The sequence below is a fragment of the Bidens hawaiensis genome, unplaced genomic scaffold (assembly GCF_021521415.1).
Source record: "Bidens hawaiensis isolate Kalapana, Puna unplaced genomic scaffold, B.hawaiensis_p1.1 tig00000055_1, whole genome shotgun sequence".
NCBI classification, from domain to species: Eukaryota; Viridiplantae; Streptophyta; class Magnoliopsida; order Asterales; family Asteraceae; genus Bidens; species Bidens hawaiensis.
The window spans coordinates 8,647,242-8,660,175 of record NW_027491016.1 but is presented as its reverse complement, the minus strand read 5'-3'; the positions used below and the strand labels follow the sequence as shown (position 1 = coordinate 8,660,175).

General features: G+C 34.5%; 1 pseudogene across 1 annotated transcript; it reads left to right on the top strand.

Moving 5' to 3' along the window:
- The first annotated feature begins 1,781 nt into the window (after positions 1-1,781).
- On the top strand, positions 1,782-8,644 carry LOC143537410 (2-oxoisovalerate dehydrogenase subunit alpha 2, mitochondrial-like; annotated as a pseudogene). The gene is made up of 9 exons (XR_013136054.1): positions 1,782-2,030; positions 5,282-5,419; positions 5,545-5,727; positions 6,398-6,555; positions 6,803-6,902; positions 6,986-7,097; positions 7,922-8,060; positions 8,200-8,385; positions 8,477-8,644. The product of XR_013136054.1 is annotated as a 2-oxoisovalerate dehydrogenase subunit alpha 2, mitochondrial-like (transcript).
- The last annotated feature ends 4,290 nt before the right edge of the window (positions 8,645-12,934 follow it).

The window sequence follows — 12,934 nt, the reverse complement described above, 5'->3', positions numbered from 1 at the left end:
TTTATTTATAATTATGAAATAGTTTTATAGTAAACAAAATAAGCGGGTTATAGTTCTCATCAAACCCAGATAGCTTTTAAACGGATTATAACATCTCATTTATTTATGAAACAATTTCATCATCAAACACTAAGTATATTATTAATTTTTTTATAATAAATATAATTAGAATACAAAAAAATACATAGCACGTCAAATGTAAAACAAACCCCGTAATCAAACTCTAATTTAATTTCTCAATATGGATTTAGTTACATTAACGATTCTTTTTTTCTTTTAAGTTTAACTTAAATGAAAATTTTCACAAAATAATATCCAAATTACCGCACATGAACATAAACGAATAAATATAAAAATTAAGTAGATAATTCATTCAATGTTTAATAAAAATGAACATAACATAACATAAATTAATCAAAATAGGTTTAAGTATATTATTAAATTTTTGCAACAAATAAACTAAAATAAAAAAATACATAATATTAGAAACGAAAAATTTAAACAGTCGCCGTAATACGAGAGATAAAAATTAGTAATCCATATACTACTATATTATGAATATAAGAATTATTAGAATTGCAATTTACTCCTCTTTCTAGTAGGCCTAAGACAACGTATGCTCGTAGGATACAAATGCTCTATACAATAGAGTATTCCCAGTCCATTTCCTACCATATATCTATATATATCGTATAATTATACTAAAAATCATTGCATTTTCTCTCTAAATGTTCAATTAAATAATGTTTTTTATACCTTTATCATTATTTTTTCTCTCTCTTTCACTCACAACCACTTTCCGAAAATATTAAAAAATTATATGGTATAAACAACGAAACCCCAAATTTAACTTTCTCATATAACATTTCTCTCTCTTCTACTCACAAACACTCATAACCATACCATATAATTTACAAAACTCCCTCACAAACATATAGGGAATAGGTTGAGAATACTCTAATTTTTTTTTTCCAATTTTATGAACGATTAATATCTTATTTCTTATTCCTACTTAATGTTGTTTCAATTTTTTTTAAAACTAGAATCTATAAACCTTTTGGTTGAATATCATACATTTTTGTTGCTAGACCAAACTTGTGGTTATAATTTACCTCCATTTAATAAAGTTGTTCTAATTAATGCATTATTTAATGGCACATAGGATTATTTAATTTACCATGTTAAATATTATGTTAGACTTAAAATTTGCATTAACTATCTATATTTTAATAACAAAAGACTATTTAAATTAACAATTATCTTATTTAATTATGTAAAAGAGGTTGGGTTAAATTGTGCTCTTCAAAAGAGCCTTGGTGACGTTCGTCGTATCATGCGGTCCCATTTACTAGTATTTAAAACCTATAAGAGAGGACGGTGCACTCATATGAGTAGAGTGCATGCCTTCTAAACCACATGGTAACGCCGTTGCCACCCTATATAGTTAGGGTACATGGCTTCGTTTCATGACAAATATTTGCCATATAAAATTGATTACGTGGCAAAGGTTAGAAAATTAAAATGAATTAATAATTAATTTATTACACATGTGGATAGATGCCACCAGCGATTTTGTAATTTACGAATACTGAGTAAAAATGTAGCGGAAACATCGGTCATGACTCATGAATGCCCTGCCCCTTGATTTAAGTTTACAAATTTCTTAATTATCATAACGTTACTAAAAAGTATATATGCCACCGCTTCATGTCCATATGAAGTCTGTCCACTTGTCCCTCTTTCTAATCGTGGATGTATCTGCCATCTATAAAACAACAACTGCTACCGTCTCTCTCTCACTGATCATACACAGAGAGATGAACATGTCACTGTGGCTTACAAGAACAAGAAAAGGTGTGGGTTGCCTTATGAAAAAAATCATATGTCCTAATTATCAAACAGTTAATGGAAAGGGGACTTCTGCATCCCGATATGCTGCGATTTCGGGTACTCGCCGTTACAGCTCCATGCAAGCAGGGGAACGGATCTTATCTGAAGAAGATGCTGATTCTACTTCTGAAAAAACCAAGGTAAATGTGCTACTTTACTAATTGTACTTTCTTGTTAGAATCATCAATCATGCACTTTGCATCATCTTTAGATCATATGTACGTTCTTCAATTCACGTGGTTGGCTTACCTCTTTTAGCATAATCTAATCTAGGACCATTCAGAAAGCTTCGGCTTAATTAGCCTCTCGAGAAAAAAGCTGGCTCATCGACTCATCGTCCTGTTTAAAATTCAGCCATGTATCACTCAATTTATAGTTTTATTCTTTTTAAATAAATAAATTAAGTAAATTGTTTTCACATCAAAACAAACATGATATAAAATAAAATTAACATTTTACATTCTATTAAATAAAGATAACATATATATAACATAGCAGATAAATTTAAACTCAATAAATTGAAAACAATGTTAACATTATTTTTAAAAAAAATTAGAATTCATTAATTAATTCAAAACTATAACATAATACATATATATAAAGTATTACAAATAGCATTCTATCAACTAAATCCGAGCAAAAGCCGTGTACGAACAAGCAATACTTTATTTTGAATACAAATTGGTTTAGTTTTGTTAATAAAAGAACATAATTTCAAATAATTTGAGTTGTGTAAATATGTTCACTTCAAACTGGAAAAACATAAATATAAATTACATCGCTTCAAAATTATATTATAACAATAATAACAATAATAAATGCACAATAATAATAATAATAATAATAATAATAATAATAATAATGAAAATATAATAATTGTAGTATAACAATAATTATATAGTAATTACAACAATATATATAAGTGGAAAATTACAAAATATGTTTAAATTGCATTTCAGGGCGGCTTCGGTAGAATGATCGGGAAGACAGTTAATCGGTATCAAGTTGGGCGTGGTGATGTTCACATCGGTTCTAAACCCACCCCAAACCCATACCGCTAACCCACTCTGTCCACCCTTAGTAAACCAACCATATCTATCGATCAAAGATGATAGGCGTACGCAAAGAACATAGCGAGAGCGTGAGAAAAAAGGACACACTTAATAAAAAAATAATTAAAATGTATTCTTGTGAATAAATATATTAGTCTATATTTTATTTGCATTAAATAATAAATATGTATTTATTGTGTATTAAAATATAAATTGGATGTGGCTCAATGGTAGAACACTCACTATACTAGTGAGAGGTAGGGAGTTCAAACCTCACTATCACCAATTTATATGGGAGATATGAGGGATGACCCAGGCTTGCCTGGGTTCGAGTCCTGATCTCACCTGGTTTTACCGGCTCCTCGCTGTCGTGCCGTTCGGCGGGCGTGGGGGTCAAGTTTTATCCGGGGAATCCCTCAATAGATGGACCGCTAGGGGCTCCGTCCGTCTGGACTCATGGCCGGCTCGGGCTACCTTTATCCATTAGGGGCCGCGTACGGAGTATCCGGCGTTACTTAGTTGGTCGTTCCAAAAAAAAAAAAATAAGTGAATGCATTTGTATTTATTGTGCATTAAATAAAAAATAATAATTAATATGTATTTGTTGTATATTAAATCAGATTCAATCGCTTAGTTATCTTTGGTTTAGGAATAGATCCAAAAATAGATCAAAAGATTGGTTTAATTAGTGTAAGTTTGATTTCATGTCATTGTGTGTGTGTGTTTTTGGTGTTGCACTGCTCTCCGATTTGTGGAGGCAGAGGAAAATTTTTCACAAATGGTGTTTATGTAAACTTGTTTCAAAGATGGTATGGTTGAGGGTTATTACAAAAATGGTGTAACCGTGGTTTGAAACCACGGTTTGGCTATTTTCTCTATGAACGTGCCATATGAGTATTTCAGAAAATAATACTTTTGATTAAGCAAGTTGTTGTTTGAAATCACGGATTGCATTAAAAGTTAAATCTAATACCACTTTCAATTATGTGGTGGTTTTGCTACTCAAGCCATATTTGGTTTGAAACCACGGTTTGACCTTTTTCTTTTTCTTTTAAATGTCGATAAATATATGTGTTCACATGTGATTTTTTTAATAAACTCGTCGTTTCGAACCAAGGTTTGTTTTTTTTTCCTTTCTTTTCCAATTTAATTTAGTATGTTCATACAATCAAACTTGATACTTTTTTTTGTTTTTTTCCTTTGAGTTGACATTTCACTATTGCATTTAATTTAGTGAAATATCCATCTCAAAGCATAAAAAATAAGAAGAAGCATCAGGTGTGAACATATTAAATTAAATTAGAGAAGAAAGGAAAACAAAAACAAACCTTGGTTCAAAACCACGAGTTGATAAAAATCGCATGTGAACATATATATACTTATTGGCGTTTAAAAAAAAGAAAAAGGTCAAACCGTGGTTTCAAACTACGGCTTGAGTTTCAAAACCACCACACAATTGGAAGTGGTATTATGTTTAACTTTTTTGATGCAGCTCGTGGTTTCAAACCATGGCTTGCCTTATTTTAACAAAAAGTATTATTTCTGAAATACCCATCTAACAGGTTCACAGAAAAAAAAATCTAACCCATGATTTCAAACCATGATTACACCATTTGTGTAACAACCCTCAAAACCATACCATTTTTAAATAACTTTTACACAAACACCATTTATGAAAATTTTTAGGAGACAGGGCGTGGGGGGTGGTTCGTTGGTGTTGTGTTTATAAAAGTTCATAGTTCAAAAAAAATCATTCATTAAAGTATCAAAAACACATAGTTCATCCATATCGAGGGATGACAAGAAAAAAACTTTAGTTAGAAAGTTTGACATCTAGCTAGCTAATATTGTATAAAGATGAGAAAAGGGTTCGCACTAAGTGTGGATTAGAAACTTTAACATTCATCACTACTAGAAAATCATCACCTACGGATGGAAGAAAGCCTAAAATGTTATATAAGTAAAATATAATAACTTTCGTATGTCGCTCTACAGTGATCAGCGAAGCAAGGCTGCATCTATGTTGATCATTGTTATAAGGAGACGGAATAGATGAAGGAACTGAGGGTATTGTTTGTGCTGAGGGTTGGTGTCTGGCTGATTTTTAAACATTAAACAGTACCAAAATGTCCTGTGATTTATTCACTATTTTGAAGTATAGAATTTTTAACTTTTTTTTTTGTTTCGTAATTTTACGCCCTTTTAAAGTGTATAACTATGCTTTTGAAGTATGTATGATTAAGAATCTTAATCTTACACACTTACCGACGTGTATTATAGTTGTTACTTCAACATTTTAATGAAAAGTATCAAGTACAATCGTTTTTGTTGGGGGCTAGGTTATGGACTTTGCGCGTGGCAAGATTAATTATACAGTTGAGATGAAATTTCTTCCTGGTTCATACGAGGATCGGGTGCAATGTTACCGAGTTCTTGATGAGGATGGTTACGCAATCTCATCGAACATGTTCGAACATGTAAGCATCAGTATATCAATTCATGCGTACTTGTTTTAACTATCATGAATTTATTTATGTTAAGTTTTGTCTGCATTCTTCACGTGAGGTTATGTTGTTCATTCCTTTGTTATTTCAATCATTAGATGAGTAAAGAACTTGCATTAAAAGTCTATAGCGGCATGGTTACCCTTAATACTATGGATAAATTCTTTTATAAGGCACAAAGACAAGGAAGATTATCATTCTACTTAACATCATTTGGTGAGGAAGCCATCAACTTAGCATCGGCCGGCGCACTTAATTTCTACGATATAGTATTGGCTCAGGTTCGACTCAACTTGGATGAAAAACAATTCGAAAATATCAATAAATAGTAATTTTGAGGCACTCAAACTTGTAATGAGGCTTAACCACTAAGTTTCAGTTTTGAAAATTGACGTCTGATCAATGTCAACATATAACAAATGTTTCACAACCTTGAAGTAAAATTGAAAGTTGAGTCATTGAAGCCTTTGTCGCATAAATTGGATTCTATTAATCCAAACTATGACACATTGACCAAAAATAATATATAATAACAACGTGACTATTGATACTTCTAACTTACACTTTTGTTGCCAATGGGCAATTTCACTCTTACAGAAAAGTACCTCTGTTTGTCTAATGATCAGTCGGCTTATTTTTATGTCAACAAGAATTAATGTTGTAATTGTTTTTAAATGATATAAATAAAAGTTATGGACAGGTGGAGTTACTTTTCCTATTAAAGTGGAATTGCCCTTACCAAAGAAAATAAAAGTTTGGAGTCCAATGGCCAATTGCCGACATGGATTATTGTAGGCCAGCAAGTTATAGGTTAAATCATCGAAACCCAATTTGCCAAAAAGAAAATTAAACTCTTAACACTCCTGATTAAGTAAATCAGTAATAGTATGTAATTTAGTTATTTAGAGTTCATGGTTTAATGACATTGACCTCCTTCAACATATACTGCAGTATAGAGAGCCAGGTGTTTTATTGTGGCGTGGTTTTACCCTGCGAGAATTTGCAAACCAATGCTTCGGAAACAACATTGGCCATGGAAAAGGCAGGCAAATGCCGATTCATTATGGATCAAAGAAGCTCAATTATATTACAATCTCATCACCGTTGGCGTCTGTCACTACATAATAATGGTTTTATTTTATTGTTGACGAAATGCTCAATAAACACACAAATATACACCTTGCTGCTATAAACACAATGCATCTTTTTTTAATCAAACGATGCAACATGTGTATATTTGTTTACCATATCATATAGGTTTTTGCCATTAAATGCAACAAATTACATGACTTCTTGATCCTAATATTAACTTTCATTTCATTGTTGTCGTTTTACAATCTTTTTTTTTTCTCCTAGGACACAACTTCCTCAGGCAGTTGGTATGGCTTATTCGCTAAAAATGGATAAAAAGGATTCATGTGTGGTTGCATTTTTCGGAGATGGCACTACGAGTGAGGTAATGAGAATATCATACTCTGTAATCTAAAAATTGAAGTGGTGATAGTTTTTTTCTACTGTTTGGTATTATTATTCATGTAGGGCGATTTTCATGCTGCTCTGAATTTTGCTGCGGTTATGGATGCTCCGGTTGTGTTCATATGTCATAACAATGGATGGGCTATCAGTACTCAGGTCACCGAGCAATTTCGAAGTAATTTTTCACTCATTATTATCAACTCGAATTCAAATAATGTTCATTATTTGCCAAAAGAAAAGATCCTTTATATATACATATCCAGTATCACTAAAACACTCTTGGACTATTCTTTAACACTTGTTCATTTTCCCTTCCATCGCAAAAAAAAGTGCCATCACAAGTAAGATCAGTAACAAAGTTTTTCGTTTTGACACAAAACCATCACAATTAGATTTTGCACCGGCTTTGGTCACTAATGTAGTAGTGATTTGTACCAATTTAACCTTTTAGTAGCACTTTAGAAACAATTTGTCACTGAACTTCTACGTTAGATGGTTCAACCCTATTCTCTCACACTTTAAGTGTAACTACGTCCTCAGCAACTTTAAACGGTGTTTTCAGGACGGCCTAGAATGGTTGGATCGGGACTGGTCACATAACTTGTCTGGACACATAACTGGTCTAGTTGTAAGTACATGAACCGGTCTAGTTATGTGTATTGACCAGCCGGACCGGGCTATCAAAGTGATTTCAAGTTCAGTTTATTTTTTTGTTTTTTTCTTTCTAAAATATCATTCAATGAAACTATTTACTACTTTAACGTACTCTATATTTTGTTTAGGATTGTTGTACTTTATTTTAGAAATTCCAGATTTTGAATACAGCCAGATCGGTTCGATTCAACTGGTTTTGACTAGTGAACTAGCAAGCCAATCGCTTCAACGACATGTCTAGTTATGAAAACATTGTGTTTATGTAAAACAGTTTCAATACTATGAGACTTTCATCTGACCCCCCTCTCTTAATTTTATTGAAATGACTTGGATGTATATGGGCAGGCGATGGAGTTGTTGTTAAAGCCAAGCCTATGGAGTTCGAAGTATAAGGGTAGATGGCAATGATGCTCTAGCAATTTATAATGTTGTTTACAGTGCTCGTGAGATGGCCATCAGAGAACAACGTCCGATACTTATTGAGGTTGATCATATAAATATAGTTTATGCTTTAATTAATGTTAATTAATCATATTTGCTCCAGTTTATGCTTTAATTACTTCCTCAAATGACATGTTTGTGGGTTCGTTTCTATTTTATACCTCGCCGTGATGAAACACAAGGCAATGACATATAGAGTAAGTCACCACTCTACATCTGATGATTCCACAAAGTATCGGTCTAAGGATGTTATCGAACACTGGAAAATAGTGCATTCTCCTATAACGAGACTAAGAAATTGGGTCGAGCGAAAAGGTTGGTGGAGCAATAAAGAAGAATTGGAACTTCATATTGAAACAAAGAAACAGGTAAATCAATGTAGTTTTAGTTAATGCTAATTGTTTTCATCCAGCATGACCAAATGTTGGTACTCTTGAGACGATTACTATATATGTACAGGTTAAACATGCAATCGATGAAGCCGAAAAAGAAGAAATGCCATTGCTTAGAGACATGTTCACAGATGTTTATGATGACTTGCCTTCAAATTTGATGGAGCAAGAAACGTTGGTTAGAGAAACAATACAAAGGCACGCAGAAGATTTCCCCAAGGACATGCCTCTATGAAATCTTTTAACTTGAGGGTGTAAATTTGCTACCATTAATGGAATAAAGTATGAAGAATAGTTTTGCTTGTTCCTGTGCAACCTTTATTTGTAAGAGTAAAAGCAAGTTAGATTTTTTCTTGAAAATTGGAACTAAGTTCTTCATGTTGGGTACGTGTGTGTAACTGGTTCAATTGATAAACACACAATATTAATAAGAACCATTCTCAAAATCTTACTGAACTACCGCTCAATCAACTGCCCACCTCTCCACCAATGGTACTGAATACCAAGACCGAACCGGTTGTGTCTCGGTTGGTAAGCTGGCTGTTGTGGCTTTATTTAAGGGGAAAATTATCAAAATAGATATGTTTGACCAATTCTTTTTCAACATACGCAAAGAAATAGATGATAACTAAAAAAGGCAAAGCCAATGAAATGTTGAAACATAACCCACTTGGACCCCACTATGCACCAAATGAGTCTACAAGGAATATCAAGCAAATTTGAGTTGCCAATATTACATTAGGAAATGTGTCGCAATTGGGTTACATTGGTGCATCTAAAAGGACTACAAAGGCGCCTTGCTTGCTAAGGATGAGCAAAAATCGGTATGGTACTGATTGGTACCGGTACCGAATCGGTACCAAGGTTTTGAGTTTTCGGGACCGGTACGGTACCGGTATTTCCCGAATTTTACCTTAAATACCGGTACCGTACCGGTACCGAACCGAACATTTCGATAACGGTATCGGTACCAAAAATTCACGATTTTCGGGATCGGGATTTTCTGTACGGGTACCGGTACGGTACCGAGCTCATCCCTATTGCTTACCATAACGCCATATGTGTTTTGCCTTGCTTGCCATGTCTAGAGGTGCCTCACCGCCTGTGATTGAACAATATCGCAATAATTGTATGACTAAGGTGGTGCCTCATCTTAGGCGCATGGGCAATAGTGGTAACGCGACTTTTAATGTTTCCTGAAAAAGAGAAACTAGCAATAACGGTAAACCCAATGTTGTGTCTCTCCTTTGGCATCAGGCAATATTGGTGCCCTACATGGCCTTTTATGTAAGGAGGAACTTTGCACTAAGACTACAAGTAGTAGTTGATAAATGAAATGCTTAAAGGATGAAGTGGCTGTCAATTTCTTGCTAAACTCCATTACAAAGTTTTCAATATAGGCGCTAATAGTAGCGGATCTAGAACATAATTCTAGGGGTAGCGTAAAAAAATTTTTGATCGTACATTACCGGAAATCTTTTTACCCGTTTGCGCGTATTGGTAGCCGGTTTCGTGTTTTGCGCGTATGGGGGCCCGGTAACGCGTTTTGCACTTCCCCATCGTTTGGTAATGCATTTCGAGTGTACCGGCGCCCGGTAACGTGTTTCGCTCATACAACCACCTTGTTATGCGTTTCACGCATCTCGGGCTTAGTTTAGCAGTACTCGCATCTCCACACCCGGTCACCTGTTTAGCGCACGCGGGCGTCTGGTTGCGCGTTTCGTACCGGCGCACGGTAACCCGTTTCATGCCTACCTTCACCCGATTATTTAAGTTAGGCATTTAAGTTTTAATTAAATGGTAGGCTTTTAATCATCTTGTGCTTTTAAAACTTTAAAAGGTAAAGTTTTGGGCTTTTCAAAGTTTTTGAGGGGTAGCGTAATATAATTTTCAGGGGTAACGCAATGCATAAAACGTAAAAATTTCCACTTCGTCGGAAAAGTTGAGGGGTAACGTGTGCTACGCTCCTTATATGCTAGGTTCGCCTCTAGGCGCTAAGGCTTATGCCCGCCAAGCCCATTGCGGCATTAATCCTAGAGTAAATTGATCAATTTAGGATAGTTGGTGGAATTATTTTTGGAGTGTATTTAAATATGGAGCAGCCATTTGAATAAATTTGAAAATACAAAAAATTAAAAAGAACTTAAATCACATTTTTCACTATGTAAATTATAAACCAACGATTTCTAACAATTTTTAGTTTTTATCACACCAAAAAATATCCAACTTTATATTCCTACATCTATCTTTCGCAATCGTGAACTCAAACAACCAAAAGATCCGTGCGATGAACGCTTTCGATCCAAACAACCCGCTTTACGTAAACATACGTGTCATGAATAATCACAACAACCCGCACTATTCCAACACAAGCACGAATGAAATCGTGTGCCGACCACTACCTGTAACCCCACAACCAAGACCCAACTTCTTCTTCCCTTCTTGTGCCCAAATAAATTTAAATGACACCGACAATAAACTTGATTCTGTTCTACCCGAAGAACCGATTCCCCCGATCTAGTATCTTTTTTTCATTTTAAGTATCCTTTTTTTTTCTTAATTCAAGCATCGTTTTTTTTATTCCTACATGTTTGTAACTTTTATTTTTGTAAAATGTTTTAGTATTAAATTGTGTGATTTAAATATTTAAATTATTATGTATATTAAATAATAAAATACAACTAAATAAAAAAGTGATTGACTAATAAATACAGTTGGTTAAAACCAATGATGTAAAACTCCCGAGTAGGCGGCCGAGTACTCCCCAATTACTCCCCGCCTAGATCGAGTACTCCCCGCCTCGGCCGAGTACTCCTTAGGTATTTTTCAAGTAATCTCCGACTACTCCCGAGTACTTGCAACTCCCCAGTCGACCGCCTAGGACCGTCTAACGACTTTTACAACATTGGTTAAAACCACCACACTTGATTTAAAAGGGATAAGTGAGAATTCATTTTTGTTTATGTGTGGTGGTTTTAACTAATTGTTTAGTTAAAATGCCATATAGGTACCATGTAAGCAAAAAAGAATTCACTAAAACTCATTTTAAACCAAGTGTAATGATTTTAACTAATTGTATTAATTACTCAATTTTTTTTATTTACTTACTATTATATTATTTAATAAACATAATAGATTAAATAATAAAACCAAACAACAAAAATACTAGAACAGTTTAATAAAATAAAAGATATAAGCACGTAGGAATAAAAAAAGTGATACTTGAAATAAGAAAAAAAGTAAAACAAGGATGCTTGAAATAAAAAAGAAACAAAGGATACTTTAAGTAAAAAAAAAGTACTAGAACATTTTTATTTAAAGAAAAAATGACTACTCGTTGCCACGATATTTGTCACGGATATCGTTCTTCCTTTGCTCGAATATAGCTTGATCTTCGGGTGGTAAATGAGATAAGTCCTTTTCGATAAAAGCAAAATCGATATCAATTTGTTGATCCCTTCTAAACTCGATTAAATGGTCGATTTTAGGATCCAAGCTTCCCACGTGAGATATTATATCGGAATTCATTTTATTCGAGGTAGAGGATGAGGATTGGGCCTTAGCCTTTGCTTTATCTCTTCCAATCGAGCGAATCGGTTCTCCGGGTAGATCAAAATCAAGTTCGTCGTCACTGTCATTTAAATTTATTTCGGCATGAGTAGAGTTTTCTTCGTTGGTGCTCGATGGTGTTTTTCATCGTTTAGACGAACGGCGAACCTTTACCGGAGGAACTAGTTGCCACTTTGATGACTTACTCAACAACTCCCACGGTTTTACCATGGTGAACGTGACTTTATACTCATCTTTGTAAATCTTATGCGCCTCGGTTCTGATGTCGACATCGCTAGTCCCGCTTCCTCTTGATCGATTACTTGTTAACCGATTATAAACATTGTTGAAGTGGGTGAGTTTGTTCGCATGGCGGACCATTTCCCGGAAATTTGGTCAGGATTTCGATATAAATCACGATGCATTTCAACATGGAATTTGTGTCGAACACGATCCCAAAACGTCTTGCTTTTTTTAGCATCCCTACGTATAAATAAGCATTATGAAAACAATATGCTCAAAAATATAAAACTTTTAAAAGCGTTACCAATAATCAGATCCTCGGATGTGTCGAGCCAGGCCCGAGCTAATGCAAATTCCTCATCACTCGTCCATTTTTCAACAATTTTTTCAATCGTCACCTCTTCGACTTGTTTTTTCCTATGCTTTCGCTTGGAAGAGGTTGGTAGAGTTTGTTCGGGTGAAGGTTGTGTATGGGTCCCGGGCATTGATTGAGATGATAAGTCGGGTTTTGGTTGCGGTTGAGTCTCCGGTATGCATTGAGAAGGGAAGAAGAGGTCGAATCTTGGTTGTGGGGTTACGGGTAGGGGTCTCGGTTGTGGGGTTAGGGGTAGAGGTCGCTACACGATTTCATTCGTGTTTGTGTTGAAGTAGTATGGGTTATTGGGATCACTCGCGGATGCATGTTTAAGTAAAGCGGCTTGTTTGGGTCGAAAATGTTTATTGCGGGGATGTT